The sequence below is a fragment of the Carcharhinus amblyrhynchos genome, chromosome 30 (genome assembly GCF_965287045.1).
Source record: "Carcharhinus amblyrhynchos chromosome 30, sCarAmb.v2.hapA, whole genome shotgun sequence".
NCBI classification, from domain to species: Eukaryota; Metazoa; Chordata; class Chondrichthyes; order Carcharhiniformes; family Carcharhinidae; genus Carcharhinus; species Carcharhinus amblyrhynchos.
Window position 1 is genome coordinate 15,645,701 of NC_137353.1, and position 20,914 is coordinate 15,666,614.

At 43.5% G+C, this 20,914-nt stretch overlaps 1 protein-coding gene across 10 annotated transcripts in view; it reads right to left on the minus strand.

Annotated features, from left to right (window-relative positions):
- Positions 1 to 20,914, minus strand: part of kcnab2a (potassium voltage-gated channel subfamily A regulatory beta subunit 2a) — a 271,332-nt gene that overhangs the window by 112,218 nt on the left and 138,200 nt on the right. The window lies entirely within an intron of this gene.

Genomic DNA, 20,914 nt, shown 5'->3' on the forward strand with positions numbered 1-20,914 from the left:
CAAAATATATCATTTCACACTTCTCTGCATTAAACTTAATCAGCCAAATGAGCACATTCCAACATTTTGCCTATTTTTCCCTAAAGTCCACTATCATCCTCCTAGCTGTTTACTTCATTTGAATTTTGTCTCACCTGTAAACTTTGAAATTACACCATGTTCAGTTCATCAATATATATCAAAAGAAGCTATGACTCTAATACTGACCCCTGGAGGACACCACTGTGTAAAAAGCATTCACCTATACCTAGGGCCAGATTCTCCCCTACCACAGTGATTTTCCTGGCAGCGGAGGAAGCTCGCCAATGGCGGGACCAGAAGATCCTGCCTTCTTCTTCAGGATTGTTGGAAAATCTAGTCCCAAGTTATATTTCATAAAATTCCACTGTTTGGCTACTTAACTCACTTTGGAATATTTATATAGTCTGTATCTGAAACTCCTTTTCTTAACAGTTCTATAATGTGTATTGTTAGTCTCTGGCTTAATGAAAATTCTGCATTATTTACTGGTGTTTAATTATAGTATTTTCCCAATAACGCATTAAAAATTAATCAGTTTCCAGTTGTCATTCATCATAGGATCAAATCTACTGTAGATTCAGGTGCCGCTACACAGATTGCACTCCAGTCAAACATAACCAGGAAATGAGGCTGCTCTCACTGTCCACCAGCCAATTACATTTATTCATATTGATGTTTTCTAAAAGTTGTGGTTTCATACATTCCCATATGTGAAGCAGATGGTTACAATAAAGGCTATAGTCATTGCCCTAGTGAATTTTCATCAGACAATATTGGGAAAACAACACAATAAGTCAATGAACCCCATCAGTAATGTTTGTAACATGACAATGTTCATGAACTTCCCTAGTTAATTCTAATAAATTAACTTAAAATCTTGTTTACAACCAAATTTCCTTTCATCCATCATGGAATGTGGGTGTCACCGGAAAACTCACTATGTATTGTCCTCCCTAACTGCCCTTGAGAAGATGGTGGTAAGCTGAGACATTGTCAGGGCTTTGTTTTGTTCAGTGTATTTAACCATTTCTTGATATCATGGAGTGAATCAAATTGGCAAGACAAGTACCCATGATGTGAAGATCTTTGGAGGGAATTTCCTTGCCCGTCATCAAAAACGTTAAAACTTCGTAAATACTTCTCCAGTTGCTTCACTGGAAATTGTGACAAGTAGAAGGATTTGCATTGTGCCATGTCTTATCATGTTGCTCAGAAATGCTTAAAACAGCAACCACAGTGGCTAGCACTGCTGCCTCACAGCGCCAGAGACACAGGTTTGAATCCTGGCTTGAGTCACTGTCTGTGAGCAATCTGCATGTTCTCCCCGTGTTTGCGTAGGTTTCCTCCAGGTGTTCTGACTTCCTCCCTCAGTTCGAAAGACATGCTGGTTAGGTGCATTGGTCATACTAATTTCTTCCTCAGTGTACCCGAACAGGTGCTGGAGTGTGCTGATTAGGGGATTTTCACAGTAACTTCAATGCAGTGTTAATGTGAGCCAACTTGTGACATTAATAAATAAACTTAAAAATTTAAGAATGCTTCAGATACACTGGCTCGTTTTGAAATTTAAGCTCATCATACAAGCAAATACAGCAAAACATTTCATACAGAAGTATTCACAAACTGCAAGATCATGAACAACCAATTAATTGGTTTTGGTGTTGCTTGATGGGGAGTGTTGCTCAATTGTACAGGCCAGAAAGACTCCAGGTTCAATCCACAAACTGTTGCTGAAAAAGATATGTCAGAGTTTTTCATCTTGCACTCATCTGGATGCTTCGCAAGAATACCAATATAAAGGGAAAACAACAATTTATATTGTATGAGAAGACAGCTGATTGGTTGGCAAACGGACATCTTGCAAAGTGTCTTGAGTGCAAGACAAAAAGCTTTCCATTCTGTTTTTTCAGCAATATTCAAGTTCTGTGCTACCAAATGATCATTTGTATACCATGAAAAGTGCTAAATTTTACTGTTGCTCATTTAACAAGGAAGCTTCATGTTCCAGCATTGGAGAATTACTGGAATACAACCATAAACAATGGTGTAACTTGAATAATACAAGGTATTCAATCCACCCCACAATTCTCCTCCTTGCATCCGTAAATTATTGATTATCGTAATGTGGTTCTAACAGCATATTTTTGATCAGCTGGATTTCTGGCACAAATAGAAACTCAATCACATATATAAGATTCCAAATTAAGCATCTAAAAAGTAACTTCTATTTACCCAAAACGAATTACACATTTTCAATCCAACAGTATTCGAGTTTTTTAAAATTTTATTTATTATTCACAAGTAGGCTGACATTAACGCTGAATGAAGTTACTGTGAAAATCCCCTAGTTGTCACACTCTGGCGCCTGTTCGGGTACACAGAGAGAATTTAGCATGGCTAATGTACCTAACCTGCACGTCTTTCGGACTGTGGGAGGAAACTGGAGCATCCAGAAGGAACAATACAAAGCTCAGGGAAGCTTCGTACCAGAAACAACCTACCAAGGCACTGAGATTTACTAGATATGCTGTAGCTGAGTGACACAAATTCCAGCCATTGGTGACAAGATAAAAAGAAAAGATGGATTGGCCTTGGAGAGAGTGCAGTGCAGGTTCATCAGTATGATGCAAAAGTTAAAAGGGTCAAATTATAGGACAGGTTGTACACACTGAACTTGTACTGAGTACAGAAGATTAAGGGATGATTTAATTGAGGTGTTTAACTGAAAGGATTTCTTAGTGTTGATAAAGGAAGTTATTTCTTCTGGTGGGAGAGTTCAGGACAAAGCAGCATCACACTAAAATTACAGCAAGGCCATTTGGGGCAATGCTAGGAATCACTTCTTCACATAACTTATCATGGAAATTAGGAACTCTCTCCCCACAATACTGTTCAGGCTAGATAAATTGAAGATTTCAAAAGGAAAGCAAGTGATAGTACCCTTGTCATCCAAAAATCTGAGAGATACTGAATCAAGAATGATAAATTAAACTGATATAAATCAGCTATGATTCATTTAGAGCAGCAAAGTCTCATGCACCTATGTGACTTTCTCCTGTCCCTACATTTATTGGCAAGTATTGACCTCATTCTCACCAATCTAACTGTCATAGATGCTTCCGTCAACAACAGTAGCAGGAGTGGCTGCACAATTCTGTGGAGATTAAGTTCTGATTAAGGGTCATCCTGACTCAAAACATTGGCTCGATTCTCTCTTCATGGATGTGGTTAGATTTTCCAGCATTTACTGTTTTTGTTTAAATTCTGCAGATCTGCAGATTTTGTCTTAACCTTTGAAAAGTTACTGTCAATCTGTTTCCATCAGCTTTTTAGGCAGTGTATTTCAGTACACCAGGATATGATATCAAGAGTGTTCATTCAGTTCCAATGTTAGTACTAGAATGCCAAATATCTAACTAATTTGGGGGAAAAAAAATTTCTAGTTTATTCGACTTAACTAGACATCTCGTGCTTTTCGGGATCAAAACACAACTCACACTGCCACCTACAGTACAGGAACAAAATTTCTGAAATAAAAACAAAAAATGCTGGAAATACAACAGCAGCATTTATGGGGAAAGAAACAGTTAATGTTTCAGGTTCATAACCTTTTATTGGACCAGGAACAGAAATTCTACATTGTGTATTTTAAATGAACATAAATACAACCAGAAGCAAACAAATAAAACTAGAAATGTTTTCCTGATGGCTCAGCTCATGAGCTCTTGGCTCATTGTCTGTTGATGGCTTAAGCCAATGCGTGTCAGAACCATATCAATGGGGAAGTTTCTTAATCTACCCTGGACTCAGTTTTCTCAATAAGCATAGTGATATGGGCTATAACTGGCTTCAGCAGTCCTTGCAGAACAAACTCAAACAGGAAAGCTGGAAGTAGAAGATTCTGCAGGAGCTACTCCTCCAAACATAGGCCATTCTTCTCCCACATTTGCTGCTGATCGGTGGGGAGTGAAACAGCCTGTGATTGGAGGGGCAGTGAAAACTCTAATAGTGGAGAGATTGCTGGGGTGAGAAAGAGGTTGTCTTCCAGATATGGGTGGGGAACGTGGCTGACTGATATGAGAGTGTGATTAATGTGTGTCTGCATGTGAGAGAGAGAGGAGGAGAGGGAGGGAGTGAGAGAGAGAGGAGGAGAGGGAGGGAGTGAGTGAGAGAGAGAGGAGGAGAGGGAGGGAGTGAGAGAGAGAGAGAGAGAGGAGGAGAGGGAGGGAGTGAGTGAGAGAGAGAGGAGGAGAGGGAGGGAGTGAGAGAGAGAGAGAGAGAGAGAGGAGGAGAGGGAGGGAGTGAGAGAGAGAGGAGGAGAGGGAGGGAGTGAGAGAGGAGTGTAAGTGAATGCAAGTGAATAGCAGCCTTACTCCCAGTTTCACAGTTCTCACTTGCTCTCACCACCACACACCAACACATACTCACACCCACTTCAACCATGGGTGAGGGTTAGTGAGCATCTGGAGACTGACAGAGAGCTTGGCACTTGGTCATTTTTATTAATTACTCTCTTTTATTAAATCAGTTCAATATTGTGCCAAAACTTAACCTAAATAATCAAATAGAATTTTTTCTTAAAAGTTAAATTATACTTAGCAACTCATCTGATGTGATAAATGTGGCTCCAAAATAATGGTATGTTTCAGTTTGTCAACACTACACTCCTTCCTCCCATCATCATTTGGGCAGAGCTCTGTGATGTAGCACCATCTGTACTGTGGCATTTACAGGTAGTGTGACAGCAACTAGTGGAACCTGGAGTTGGGGCTCACTCTTCTGTTGCTGGCCATTTTCCTCTCCATCTTCCAGTCAAGACACAGTGGAAATTATCTGAAGCTTTGGCTGATTTGACAAAAAGAGCATCTGCCACCTGCGATAAAATTAGTCAGGAGAGCTCTGTGAAGAATAGAGACAATTCAAAGCTGAAGTCCAAGTGCAGCAATTTGCTTATCAACAATTCTGGGCCTTCCCTGCAGAATGAGGATTTTCAGTGTTTCACAATCAATTGCCAGCTTTGACATTTTTTTCTTGCAACAAGCTTCAGACCCTGGGCTGGCTGCAGTGCTTTTGAAAATGAGCTGCTCTGGGTCATAAGAACGTAAGAAATAGGATTATAATAGGAGTAAAATAGGAACATAATAGGAGTAGGCCATCTAGCCCTTCAAACCTGCCCCGCCATTCAAAAAGATCATGGCTGATCTGAAGTGGATCAGTTCCACTTTCTCCCCATAACCCTTAATTCCCTTGTCTATCAGAAATCTATCTACCCGTGACTTAAAAGTATTCAGTGAGGTAGCCTCCACTACTTCAATGGGCAGAGAATTCCAGAGATTCACCACCCTTTGAGTGAAGAAGTTCCTCCTCAACTCCGTTCTAAACTGCACCCCCCTCCTTATTTTGAGGCTGTGCCTTCTAGTTCTGCTATCCTCTCTAAGTGGGAAGAATCTCTCTACCTCTACCCTATCTAGCCCCTTCATTATCTTGTAAGTCTCTGTAAGATCCCCTCTCAGCCTTCTAAACTCTAGCGAGTATGGCATTCTGGAGTAAGGGGAAATATGAAGACATCAGGCAGAAAATTGGATAAGTAAACTGGAAGGAGGTGTTCTTGGGGAAAAGTACTGCAGGAAGGTGGCAGATTTTCAAGGGATGTTTGTCTGGAGCTCTGCACGACAACATTCCAATGAGACAGGGAGGTTTTGGTAGGTTGCGGGAACTGTGGTGCACAAAGGCTGTGATGAACCTAGTCAGGAAGAAAAGAAAGGCGTACAAAAGAACATAAGAAATAGGAGCAGGAGTAGGCCATCCAGCCCTTCGAGCCTGCCCCGCCATTCAATAAGATCATGGCTGATCTGTCGCTGCTCAGTTCCACTTTCCCGCCCTCTCCCCATAACCCTTAATCCCCTCTCCTATCAAAAACCCATCAACACGCGTCTTAAAAATATTTAGCGAGGCAGCCTCCACCACTTCAACGGGCAGAGAATTCCAGAGATTCACCACCCTTTGAGTGAAGAAGTTTCTCCTCAACTCCGTTCTAAACCGCCCCCCTTTTATCTTGAGGCTGTGCCCCCTAGTCCTACTGTCTTTTTTGAGCGGGAAGAGTCTTTCCACCTCTATCCTATCCATCCCATTCATCATCTTATACGTCTCAATGAGATCTCCCCTCATTCTTCTAAACTCTAACGAGTACAAGCCCAGTTTATTTAACCTCTCCTCATAGCTCAACCCCCTCAACTCTGGTATCAGCCTAGTAAACCTCCTCTGCACTCCCTCCAAGGCCAAAATATCTTTGCGCAGGTGCGGCACCCAAAACTGCATGAAAAAAAGGTTCAGCGAGGTAGGAGATGTTAAGGATCTAGAGGAGTACAAGGCTTGTAGAAAGGAGCTTAAAAAGGAAATTAGGAGAGCCAGAAGGGGCCATGAGAAGGCCTTGGCGGGTAAGATTAAGGAGAATCCCAAGTCGTTCTACAAATATGTGAACAGTAAAAGGATGAGAAGTGAAGGGATAGGACGTATAAAAGGTGAAGGGGGGAAGTCTGTGTGGAACCGGAAGAAATGGCAGAGGTGCTTAATGGTGGAAAATGATCTGGGAGGTTGTACTACAGGTTTGTGGCGGAATTAAAAAGATCGAGTATGTGGACATTAAGAAAGAGGATGTGCTGGAACTTTTACATTCTATCAAAATAGATGAGTCGCCTGGACTGGATGGGAAGTACCCCAGGTTACTGTGGGAGGTGAGGGAAGTGATTGCAGAGCCCCGGCAATGATCTTTGCATCGTCGATGGAGACAGGAGAGGTTCCTGAGGATTGGAGCTCTGCGGATGTGGATCCTATTTTCAACAAAGGGAACAGGGATAGCCTGGGAAATTACCGACCGGTGAGTCTAACTTCAGTGGTTGCTAAGTTGATGGAGAGGATTCTGAGGGACAGGGTTTATGAGCATTTAGAGAAGTTTAGCATGATCAGAAATAGTCAGCACGACTTTGTCAAGGGCAGGTTGTGCCTTACGAGCCTAGTTGAGTTCTTTGAAAATGTGACTGAACACATTGATGAAGGAAGAGTGGTGGACGTGGTTTACATGGACTTCAGCAAGGTGTTTGATAAGGTCCCCCATGCAAGACTTCTTGAGAAGGTGAGAGGGCATGGGATCCAAGGGGTTTTGGCCTTGTGGATCCAGAACTGGCTTGCCTGCAGAAGGCAGAGAATGGTTGTGGATGGGTCTTTTTCTGCATGAAGGTCAGTCACCAGTGGAGTGCCCCAGGGATCTGTTCTAGGACCCTTGCTGTTTGTCATTTTCATAAATGACCTGGATGAGGAAGTGGAGGGATGGGTTAGTAAGTTCGCTGACGATATGAAGGTTGGTGGTGTTGTGGATAGTCTGGAGGGCTGTCAGAAGTTGCAGTGTGACATAGATAGGATGCAAGACTGGGAGGAGAAGTGGCAGATGGACTTCAATGCAGATAAATGTGTAGTGGTCCATTTTGGCAGGGGCAATGGGATGAAGGAGTACAATATCAAGGGTAGGAGTCTTAGCAGTGTTGAGGAGCAGAAGGACCTTGGGGGTCTGGCTCCATAGGACTCGTAAATCGGCCTCACAGGTGGAGGATGTGGTCAAGAAGGCATATGGTGTACTGGCCTTCATTAATCAAGGGATTGAGCTTAGGAGTCGGGAGGTAATGTTGCAACACTTGTCAGACCCCACTTGGAGTACTGTGTGCAGTTCTGGTCGCTTCACTACAGGAAGGATGTGGAAGCTATTGAGAGGGTGCAGAGGAGATTTACAAGGATGTTACCTGGATTGGGAGGCATGCCTGATGAAGATAGGTTGAGGGAGCTAGGTCGCTTCTCTCTGGAGAGACGGAGGTTGACAGGCAACCTGATAGAGGTTTATAAAATGTTGAGAGGAACAGATAGGGTGGATTCTCGGAGGCTATTTCCCGGTGCTGAAATGGTCGCTACGAGAGGACACAGGTTTAAAGGTACTGGGGAGCAAGTACAGAGGAGATGTTAGGGGTAAGTTTTTCACTCAGAGGGTGGTGAGTGAGTGGATGGAATCGGCTGCCATTGGTGGTGGTAGAGGCGAACTTGCTGGGGTCTTTTAAAAGACTTCTGGATGAGTACATGGGATTTAATGGGATTGGGAGTTACAGATAGCTCTATGGCCTGGTAGGTATGGATATGATCGGTGCAACTTGTGGGCCGAAGAGCCTGTTTGTGCTGTAGTGTTCTATCAGAACAGATCCAGTCTATTCAATCTCTCTTCATAAGCTAACCCCCTCATCTCCGGTATCAGCCTGGTGAACCTTCTCTGTACTCCCTCGAGGCCAGTATATCCTTTCGCAAATATGGGGACCAAAACTGCACACAGTACTCCAGTTGCGGCCTCACCAGTGCCCTGTACAGTTGCAGCAAGTCCTTGATTACATTGGATGCTTTACCGAGGCAGCGTGAAATATAGATGGAGTTAATGGATAGGGGCTGGTTTGTGATTGACTACGAACCCTTCGTAGGTTCTTGTGGTCTTGGTCAGAGCAGGAGCCATATCAAACTGCAATACATCCGGAAAGGATGCTCTCTATGGTGTATCTGTTAAAAACTAGAGAGTGTCGTGGTGGGCATGTTGAATTTCCTTAGCATGGAATTTTGCCTAGATATCTCCTGTTCACAAAAGGCTGCAGAAATATAATAATCTGGCCAATTACTAACCTATCAGCAAGGATGTGAAGAAAGAAAGATTTGAAAATTCTGAGAGACAGGGAATCTGTCTCTCAGAATAGTGCAAAACTGCAAAATCATTGCAGCATGTGAAGCTGCAAAATTATTGTACTGATGATCTACAGTGAAATGCGAATTCTTCTAGGTCACTTCAAAAGGATGGAATGATTAGAGTTCAAGTGAGCAAAACAATTAGTTTTCCTTTTGTTTACTTTCATTACCGTCAAAACCGTGGAGTGTATTTGCATCAAATCACCAAAGCGGCCTCAGGAGTTCTGCATTCAGTGCAGTTAGTGTATGGAATACAGGATAAAGTCCATTCTAACAAGAGAATATAATTGTGCTGGATTATTAGTGCAGCTATCCTTCATTTAGCACTCCGATGTGCTCCTAAAAAATTGATATGCTGAACAAAAATTACTTTCCCATAAAAAAGTAATAAGAATGGGTTACACTCCTGATCTGTAATTTTTACACTAAAATCTCCATTGAATCTAACTGGCCCAAAAATCCTCTTACTAACTTTATTAGCTCTTAAAAACTCACCAATTCTTTCTAATTCTCTTCTTCTTAGGTGGTTTCTCAGAGTCCAGGAAGACTCGCTCCCACACTAATAATTAGTTCTCTGACTGGGGGTCCAATGTGCAACCTACAGTCTCTGTCACAGATGGTGCAGAATTTGTTTCTAGGAGAGGATGGGTGGAGGTGCCCTGGTTGCCATGTGCAACTTTTGCAGTCGATGCTTGGCTTCAGCTTGGCCTCTCAATAAAACTCAAGGTGTTCAGCTGTTTCCTGGATGTTTTTCCTCTACTTTGGGTGAGCTTGGGCTAGAGATTCCCAGGTATCAGTGACAAATGTTTCACTTTTTCAAGGAGGCTTTGAAGGTGTCCTTGAAGTGTTTCCTCTGATCTTCTGGAGCTCACTTGTTGTGTTGAAGCTCCGAGTACAGTGCTTGCTTCAAGAGTCTCATGTTGGGCATGTGGACGAGGTGATCTGCCTTGCACAGCTAATCAAGCGTGGTCAATGCTTCAAGACTGGGGGTGTTGACCGAGCGAGAACACAGGTGTCTGCTCCTGTTGACAGTAAGCTCCCAAGGTATGAAATGCGTGGCAGGGACAGGTTAGTATCACAAAACAACAGAATACTACAGTGCAGGAGAGGCCCTTCAGCCCATCGAGTCTACACCAATGCATGAAATACCCTGACCTGCCCACCTAATCCCACTTGTCAGCATTTGGCCCATAGCCTTGAACGTTATGGTGTGCCAAGTACTCATCCAGGTACTTATTAAAGGATGTGAGGCATCTGGCCTCCATCACCCTCCCAGGCAGTGCATTCCAGACTGTCATCACCCTCTGATTGAATAAGAACATAAGAACATAAGAAATAGGAGCAGGAGTAGGCCATCTGGCCCTTTGAGCCTGCCCCGCCATTCAATAAGATCATGGCTGATCTGTCGTGGCTCAGTTCCACTTTCCCGCCCTCTCCCCATAACCCTTAATCCCCTCTCTTATCAAAAACCCATCAACCCGCTTCTTAAAAATATTTAGCGAGGCAGCCTCCACCACTTCAACGGGCAGAGAATTCCAGAGATTCACCACCCTTTGAGTGAAGAAGTTCCTCCTCAACTCCGTTCTAAACCGCCCCCCCTTTATCTTGAGGCTGTGCCCCCTAGTCCTACTGTCTTTTTTGAGCGGGAAGAGTCTCTCCACCTCTATCCTATCCATCCCATTCATCATCTTATACGTCTCAATGAGATCTCCCCTCATTCTTCTAAACTCTAACGAGTACAAGCCTAGTTTATTCAGCCTCTCCTCATAGCTCAACCCCCTCAACTCCGGTATCAGCCTAGTAAACCTCCTCTGCACTCCCTCCAAGGCCAAAATATCCTTGCGCAGGTGCGGCGCCCAAAACTGCACACAGTACTCCAGCTGCGGCCTCACCAATGCCCTATACAGCTGCAGCAAGACCTCCCTACTTTTATATTCAATCCCCCTCGCTATGAAGGCCAGCATCACATTCGCCTTCCTGACCACCTGCAGGCTGGGTTTTTGCGACTCATGCACAAGGACCCCGAGGTCCCTCTGCACCGTCGCCTGCTGCAGTTTTTCGCCACGTAAGTAATAGTCCTTCCTACCATTCTTCCTACCAAAGTGGACCACCTCACACTTGCCAACATTAAATTCCATTTGCCATTTCCTGGCCCATTCGCCCAGCCTATCTAGATCCTTCTGCAGACTCTCCACACCCTCCGCACAATTTGCCTTTCCCCCAATCTTGGTGTCATCAGCAAATTTCGACACCCTACACTCGGTTCCCTCCTCCAGATCATCTATATAAATGGTAAATAGCTGAGGCCCCAGCACCGACCCCTGGGGCACCCCACTAGTCACCAACCGCCAATCCGAATAGCACCCATTGACCCCCACTCTCTGCCTCCTATTTGACAACCAATCCTCTATCCACGCTAACACCTTACCCCCAACTCCATGTCCTCTGACCTTCTACAGTAACCTCTTGTGAGGTACCTTATCAAACGCCTTCTGAAAATCCAGAAAGACCACATCCACCGGCTCTCCTCTATCCACCGCCCTAGACACATCCTCATAGAACTCCAGTAAATTTGTCAGACACGACTTCCCTTTAATGAAACCGTGTTGCGTCTGCCCTATCAAGCAATTCCCTTCAAGATGTCTCGCAATTTCCTCCTTAATGACGGATTCTAACATTTTACCTACCACAGATGTTAAACTAACCGGCCTATAATTCCCCGCTTCCTCAAATTCCCCCCCTCCAAATCTCCCACTCCTCACTTTTAACTTGTGTCCCCTCGTAACTGACCCTTCAACTAAAGCGAACAGCAGCTCCCTATCCACTCTGTCCATGCCCTTCATAATCTTGTACACCTCAATCAGGTTGCCTCTCAGTCTTCTCTGCTCCAACTAAAACAATCCAAGCCTATCCTAATGGGCCCTACTCTTTCCCTGGTTATTCTCTTCCCATTGATATACTTTTAGAACATCTTTAGATTTTCTCTACTTTTACCAGCCAAAGCTTTCTCATATCCCCTCTTTGCTCTCCTAATTTATTTCTTAAGCTCCATCCTGTACTTTCTATTCCACTAATGCCTCTGTAGACTTACTCCCCTTATACTTGTTAAAAGCCTCTCTTTTCCTTCTCGTTGTATCCTGAATGTGTCTGGTCATCCATGGTTCTCTGGGTTTGTTACACCTTCCTATTACCCGAGAGAGAACATGCTGGGCCTGTACCCTCTCCACTTCATCTCAGAACACCCCTCCACCGCTGTAGATTTCCTCACGTAACTTGTTCCAGTCTACTTCGGTCAGATCCTGCCAAGTTTTGTCCCACTGATCCAGGAATCTAAAACCTACCCTCCTGCATCAATTCTTAAGCCACACATTCATCTGTGCAATCCTACTATTTCTGTACTCACGACCTCGTGGCACGGGGTGTAATCCAGAGATGACAACCCAAGAAGTCTTGCTCCTTAGTCTATTGCCTAATCCCTGAATTCTTGGTGCAAGACCTCATCCCTCTTCCTACCTATGTCATTGGTACCAAAATGTACCATGATCTCAGCCTCATCACTCTCCCACTTCAGGGTGCCTTGCAGTCAGTGACATCCTGGATGCTGGCACCAGGAAAGTACACACCATCCTGGAATCTCTTTCACGACCACAGAAGCGCCTATCTGTGCCCTGACTATGGAGTCCCCTATGACTGTTGCTCTTTTGTGCTTTGACCCTCCCTGCTGAAAAACAGAGGCAGTCACTGCATTGGCCACTGCTGCTTTTATTCCACCCCCCCCACACCCAAACAGTATCCAAAGTAGAGGAACTTTGCCTTAATGTTTAGTGTATGATCCATGCTCTTATGCACCTTAGAGAAGCTGTTGATAATTGCTTGGAGCTTGGCCTCCCAGTGTAGTTACTCAAGCATCATTACATACAGTAGTTCAATGACAGATACGGATAGGACCGGCACGTGGCATAGGTTGAACAAATTCCCGTTTGTTCTGTAGTTTAGCTCCACTCCAGTGAGAAGCGTGACGAGGTTTGAAATGGAGCATTGCAGCAAGGAAGATCAAGAAGAGCGTCAGCGTGATGATATAGCCTTGCTTGATCCCTGTCCGAATGCAAATAGGGTCTGTGGCGGATCTGTTGGTCAGGATCATAGATTGCATGTCATCATAAGACAGGCGGAGGACGTGACAAACTTTTGGGGGCAGCCGAAACAGAGGAGGATGCCTTACTGCAGCACCATGGTGCAGGGTGCCATTCAAGTGGGGGGGGAAAGAAAAGGAACATAGTTGTAATTGGGGATAGTATATATTGGGGCTAGGCCGTACTGTGACCAGGATCAAGAGTTCCGAAGGTCGTGTTGCCTATAGTGCTCGCTTTTGAGGTATCTCATCGGGGCTGTAGAGGAACTTGGAGCAGGAGGGTAAAGATCCACTTGTCATGGTCCAAGTAGGTACCAACGATATAGATAAAACAAAGGCAGAGGTCTGTTACGGGAGTATGAACAGCTAGGACCCAAATTAAAAAGCAGAACCAAAAAGATAATAATCTATGCATTACTACCTGAGCCACAAGCTAATTGGTTCAGGGTCATTAAGATTAGGATTGTGCCGTTTGTGCAATTGTGTGGTTTAAAGATTGGTGTGGGCAAAATGGGTTCGAATTCATGGGACATTAGCACCAGTACTGGGGAAGAAGGGGCCTGTTCCGACGAGACAATCTTCATCTGAATCATGCTGGGACCAGAGTCTTGGCGAATCAGAGAACTAGGGCAGCAGGGCTGTAGATAGGGCTTTAAACTGAATGTGGAGGGATATGGGGAGGGTGGAGGGGGATTTGATTTTAGGAGAAATTAGAAAACCCAAATTAAAGTAGGTGGTAAGAGTGCAGATTAGCGTGTGGCAGATGGTTACCAGATGATAAAGGTGAGCGACAATATCTTTATGCACCAAGGAATTATAAAAGAGTAAGGAAATTTACCAGTAGAACAAGTTTAAAAGCTTTGTATCTAAATGCCCAAAGCATGTGAAACAAAATTAATAAGTTAATGATGCAAATAGAAACAAATGGGTAAGATTAGTAGTGATTACTGAGCCATAGTTACAAGGATACCAGGTCTGGGAATTGAGTGTCCAACGGTACTCAGCGTTTTGGAAAGACAGACTGAAAGGAAACGGTAGTGGTGTAGCTTTGCTAGTGAAGAAAGGGATCAGTCCTGTAATGAGAGATAACATAAGCACAGGAGATCATGATATGGAATCAGTCTGGGTAGAAATGAAAAATAGCAAAAGGGAAGTAGTACTTGGGAGGAGTAATCTATAGGTCCCCAAGCAGTAGTTCTGCAGTGGGGCACAGTATAAACCAGGAAATACTGGGGGTTTGCAAGAAAGGTACGGCAATAATCACGGGTGATTTTGATATGCACATAGATTGGAAAAATCAAATTGGAAAGGATAGCCTGGAGGTAGAGTTGATTGAACATAGAGATTGTTTCTTGGAACAGTATGTTGTGGAATCAACCAGGGAGCAGGCTACTCTGGATTTGGTATAGTGTAATGGTGGTGGTGGGGGGCTGGAATTAATCGATGACCTCATAGTTAAGGATCCTCTAGGGAGTAGTGACAATAGTATGATAGAATTCAAAACTCACTTTGGGGTGAGAAAGTGGAATCCCACACTAGTTTGGAATTAAACAAAGGAAATCACATCGGCATGAGGACAGATTTGGCCCAAATAGAATGGGCAGGAAGGCTGAAAGATAGGACAGCAGGTGAGTAGTGACAGTTGTTTTACGGAGATACTCAATTCCTCACAACTAAAATATATCCCAATGAGGAAGAAAGATGGTAAGGAGGTTTAAAAAAAAATCCAAGGCTGAACAGAGGTCAAGGATGATATAAACACAAAAAACTAAGGTATATCATTTTGCAAAGGCCAGTGACAGGCTGGAAGATTGGGAAACTTACAAACGTAAACAAAGGGATACTAAAAGAGTAATAAAAAGAGCTAAGGTAAGTTATGACAGAAAACTAGCACACAATATTAAGAAGGATAGCAAAAGCTTTGATAAGTATATAAAAGGGAAGACAGTCGAGGATAGCAAAAGCTTTGGTAAGTATATAAAAGGGAAAACAGTCGCTAAGGTGAATGTTGGTCCCTTGGAAGATGAAACTGGAGAGTTAGTAGTGGGGAACACTGAGATGAAAATGATGTTAAATCAATACTTTGTCTCAGTTTTCATGATGGAGGACCCTAATAACATTCCTATAGGAGTGGGCAAGTCAGAGGTAATAGAAAGGGTAGCACTTAGAACAATCAACATCGACAGGGAAAAGGTACTTAGCAAACTATTGGAATTGAAGGCAGAAAAGTTCCCCAGCCCTGACGGCCTACATCCTAGGGTATTAAAGGAAGTCACGGCAGAGATAATGGATCCATTGGTTATAATACAAAATTCCCTGGACACGGGAAAGGTTCCAATGGATTGGAAAAATGTTAATATAATGCCCTTATTCAAAAAGGGAGGGAGGCAAAATGTAGTAAATTACAGACCAGTTAGTTTAACTCTGCTGTTGGGAAAACGTTAGAATCAATTATCAAAGAAGCAATATCAGGACATTTCGAAAGTCAAAACCTTATCCATCAGAGTCAGCATGGTTTTATGAAGGGCAAATAACGTTTGACTAATCTGGCAGACTTCTTTGAAGATATTACAAGCAAACTGGATAATGGGGATCCTGTATATGTGGACTTCCGGAAAACATTTGATAAGGTGTCACGCAAAAGGTTAATTCACAAGGTTAGATCACATGAGATTAAGGGTAATTTATTAGTTTGGATAGGTGACTGGTTGATGGACAGAAGACAGAGTCAGGATTAGTGTTTTTTTTTCTGGAATGCAAAAGTAACTAGTGAGATGCCACAGGGTTCGGTCCTTGGGGGCCCCAGCTATTTGCAATCTACATTAATGAATTGGATACAGGGAGAGAAGACTCTGTAGCCAAATTTGCAGATGGCACAGAAGTAGGCAGGATAGTAAGTTGCAGTGAGGAAATAAGAACCCTACGAATGGATACATAAGAACATAAGAAATAGGAGCAGGAGTAGGCCATCTAGCCCTTCGAGACTGCCCCGCCATTCAATAAGATCATGGCTGATCTGTCGTGGCTCAGTTCCACATTCCCGCCCTCTCCCTATAACCCTTAATCCCCTCATCAAAAACCCATCAACCCGCGTCTTAAAAATATTTAGCGAGGTTGGCGCCACCACTTCAACGGGCAGAGAATTCTGGAGATTCACCACCCTTTGAGTGAAGAAGTTCCTCCTCAACTCCGTTCTAAACCGCCCCCCCCCTTTATCTTGAGGCTGTGCCCCCTAGTCCTACTATCCTTTCTGAGCGGGAAGAGTCTCTCCACCTCTATCCTATCCATCCCATTCATCATCTTATACGTCTCAATGAGATCTCCCCTCGTTCTTCAAAACTCTAACGAGTACAAGCCTAGTTTATTCAGCCTCTCCTCATAGCTCAACCCCCTCAACTCCGGCATCAGCCTAGTAAACCTCCTCTGCACTCCCTCCAAGGCCAAAATATCCTTGCGTAAGTACGGCGACCAAAACTGCACACAGTACTCCAGCTGCGGCCTCACCAATGCCCTATACAGCCGCAGCAAGACCTCCCTACTTTTATATTCAATCCCCCTTGCTATGAAGGCCAGCATCCCATTCGCCTTCCTGACCACCTGCTGCACCTGCAGGCTGGGTTTTTGCGACTCATGCACAAGGACCCCAAGGTCCCTCTGCACCGTCGCCTGCTGCAGTTTTTCTCCACGTAAGTAATAGTCCTTCCTACCATTATTCCTACCAAAGTGGACCACCTCGCACTTGCCAACATTAAATTCCATTTGCCATTTCCTGGCCCATTCGCCCAGCCTATCTAGATCCTTCTGTAGACTCTCCACACCCTCCGCACAATTTGCCTTTCCTCCAATCTTGGTGTCATCAGCAAATTTCGACACCCTACACTCGGTTCCCTCCTCCAGATCATCTATATAAATGGTAAATAGCTGAGGCCCCAGCACCGACCCCCGAGGCACTCCACTAGTCACCATCCGCCAATCCGAATAGCACCCATTGACCCCCACTCTCTGCCTCCTATTTGACAACCAATCCTCTATCCACGCTAACACCCTACCCCCAACTCCATGTGCCCTGACTTTCTGCAATAACCTCTTGAGGTACCTTGTCAAACGCCTTCTGAAAATCCAGAAAGACCACATCCACCAGCTCTCCTCTATCCACTGCCCTAGACACATCCTCATAGAACTCCAGCAAATTTGTCAGACACGACTTCCCTTTAACGAAACCGTGCTGCGTCTGCTCTATCAAGCAATTCCTCTCAAGATGCCTCGCTATTTCCTCCTTGATGACAGATTCTAACATTTTACCTACAACAGACGTTAAACTGACCGGCCTATAATTCCCTGCCTTTTGCCTGGCACCCTTCTTAAACAACGGCGTAACATTAGCCGCTTTCCAATCTTCCGGCACTTCCCCGGAATCCAGCAACGTTTGGAAAATAACCACCAAGGCATCCACTATCACCTCCGCCATTTCTTTCAGAACCCTCGGATGCATTCCATCCGGTCCTGGCGACTTGTCCACAATCAGTCCCTCCAGTCTGTCGAGCACCTCCTCTCTAGTAACAGTAATGTCATTAATAGATAGATAGGTAAGAAGTGTGGGCCAAAAAGTGGCAGATGGAGTTTAAGTGTGACATCATGCATTTTGGTCGGAAAAACGGGAAGGTGACTTATCTAAATAGGGAGAGACTTCGAGGTGCTTCGGTGCAGAGGACCTGGGTGTCCTCATTCATGAGTCATATAAAACTAGCACGCAGGTACAGCAAATAATAAAGAAAACAAATGGAATGTTGGCATTCATAGCTAAAGGAATAGAATATAACGGTAAGGAAGTACTGCTTCAGATATATAAAGCATTCGTGAGACTGCATTTGGAATATTGCGCACAATTTTGGTCCCTTTGAGGAAAGATGTACTGGTATTGGAGGCAGTTCAGAGGAGGTTCACTAGATTGACTCCAGAGATGAGGGGTTTAATCGTATGAAGAGAGATTGAACAGTTCAGGCCAATACTCTCCAGAATTAAGAATTAGGGAAAATCAAATTGAGGTATATAAGATGATAAATGGTATAAATAAAGTAGATGTGGAGCAGGTGCTTTCTCTTGTGGGGCATTCCAGGACAACAGGTCATAGCTTTAGGATAAGGGGTAGCAAATTTAAACCAGAGTTGAGGAGCAACTAGGGTTGTGAATCTGTGGAATTCGCTAACCCAAAGTGCACTGGATGCTGGGACAGTGAGTAAATTTAAAAAGAAGTTTTTAATTGGTAATGGGTTGAAGGGTTATGGAAAGAAGGCAGGAAAATGGTGACGAGGAGCATATCAGCATGATCGAATGGCAGAGCAGACTCAATGGGCCCAATGGTCTAATTTTGCTCCAATATCTTATGAATTTATGTCCATAATACCCTGTATTCTGCACTCTGACTGGTTGTTCAATGGCAAATTTTGGTTGATTCTTGCAACAAATGTGGCATCTAGTTTCACAAATCTTTCTTTTTGACATGAGTGAAATGAACAACTGGCATTCTGAATCCAACAGCAGTAATATATTATGGGATTAAATCTATTAGGAATAGAATACAGACTGTCCAGCTCACTTCAGCAAGGCCATTAACAGCCATTACAAAACAGACTTTAATTCCATCTGTCTGAGTTGAATCCTAACCCAGATCCTGAGGGAGAAAGGACATTGCTCAAAAATTTCATGCTGCACTATGTTATCAATATGCGGCACAATGCCATTTAATGTTCTACAGGATGTCTATTTACAACACCAGATGCAATGTTTTCCACAATTGTGCAATGTATCCTGTAATTGAATGTGGTTAAGTTATCCAGCAAGACAGAAAGAAGATCTATAATGGTGAATTCACAATTCCTGTGAATAAACTACAAATATACCAATTCAGTGGTAGTGATTCCCAATTGTTGCAATAACTCAGTCCTACACTTTTCTTAAAAACACCATCAATTAAAATCTATTAAACCAGCATTCTGTAAAGGTTCAATGAAGTTATTCCGTATGTAGCTGAACCACACAGACAAAAAAAAATTCTCAATTCATTCTTGACCCTTGCAGACGGAGTGTATTGGTGGATGTCAGGAAGAAATTGGGCTTGGTCTTGAAAGCCCAACACTCATACTATGCTGGTGCACACTGCCAAAACACTCTCACGATCAAATACATAGTAATTTGAATCCAAAGTGCCTTCTAACACGAACCATGTGACTATATATTCCCAGATCATGAAGTGCAAAACAGTTCACAACTTGCACACTTCACATGCCAGTTTGTAATTTCTGAGCCCCAACCATCTGTTCAATGTGCACAAATTACATATTACATTCAGTGTCCTTGGTTCATGTACATTCAGCTGCTTAATCAATGACCTTCCCTCCATTATAAAAGTCATGGGGATGTTCGCTAATGATTTCACAATTTTCAGCACCATTTGTGACATTTCAGATACCTCGGCCTCTTGGCTAAGGTCAAGTGTAGTATCGACTGTGCTTGGTGGAAGTCATTAGGTTACATTTTAGCTTCATTTGAAGCAATTTTTAAAAGCGACATCTCAGCCTTTTGGCTAAGACACAAATGAGATCAAGCCTTGGAGGAGGAGCTATGCCTACTCCAATCAGCTTGGATAATGTAGATCAAGCTCAAGACAGGAGGTAAGAGCCCTGTCTTGTCAGCTTGTAGCAGGAATGTCTCAACTTGTTGAGACTCTGAACTGGACTTGATTTGATTGAATTGGAATAAAAACCAAAAAAAAAGGTTTGTGCCCATATGCAACTAGACACAGTCAACATTCAGAATTGGGCTGATAAGTGATATGACAGTGGGGAAAAGTGAACTGGCTTCCCTTAATTCAGCCCCCTTGTTTGGTCACTTTGTAATAAGGAGCCAATCAAACTAGGCTTTCTTGAGTCAAAGAAACAGTTTATTGTTACCAGACTCAAGAGAAAGAAAAGATATGATGCAACAACATGCATACACATCACAAAAGTAGGAAAAGAGCCCAAATAAAAGTTAAAAGAATATATAATTAAGTCCTTTGCTTGTTCTTAAAATGCAGATTACTGAATGTCATGGCCGCTTGAAGTTAGTTAGTTTTCTTTAAAATTTGGGAGTTGAACTGAAAGTCAGATACTGCAACTTGTTGGAAGTCAATTTTACCTTGTGCAGGAAAGGGGGAGTGAGACAGCAAATTTTTTTTAGATTACTTCTTATTTCTCTCCACTTCTGATTTGTTGACCAGTTCTTAAACCTTCAGTCTATCTGCCACAACAGATCCAAACAGACACTATTCCCCTGGGCCTGCACTCAATCCTGGAGCATCTAGACAACAAAGACACCTGTCAGATTCCTATTCATAGACTACAGCTCAGTCTTTAACACCATTATTCCTATAAAACTCATCTCCAAACTCTGTGGCTTGGGGCTAGGCTCCTCCTACTGCAATTGGATCCTTAGTTTCCTAACTCACAGACCACAATCAGTAAGGATAGGAAACAACACCTCCTCCACAATCACCTCAACAGCAGTGCCCCACAAGGCTGTGTCCTCAGCCCCCTACTATATTCCTTATACACTTATGGCTGTGTGGCCAAATTCCCCTCCAACTCAATTTTCATATTTGCTTATGACACCATTGAAGTGGGTCAGATCTCAAACAATGATCAAGCAGAGTACAGGAAAGAGATGAAGAAGCTGGTGGACTGGTGCAATGACAGTAATGTCTCCCTCAATGTCAACAAAACAAAGGAAATAGTCATCGACTTCAGGAATATAGCAAAAGACATGCCCATCTACATCAATGGGGACAAAGTAGAAATGGTCCAGAGTTTCAAATTTTTAGGCGTCCAGATCACCAACAACCTGTCCTGGTCCCTCCATGCTGATGCTATAGTTAAGAAAGCCCACCAACGCCTCCACTTTCTCAGAAGGTTAAGGTAATTTGGCATGTCCATTATGACATTCACAACTTTTATGGAT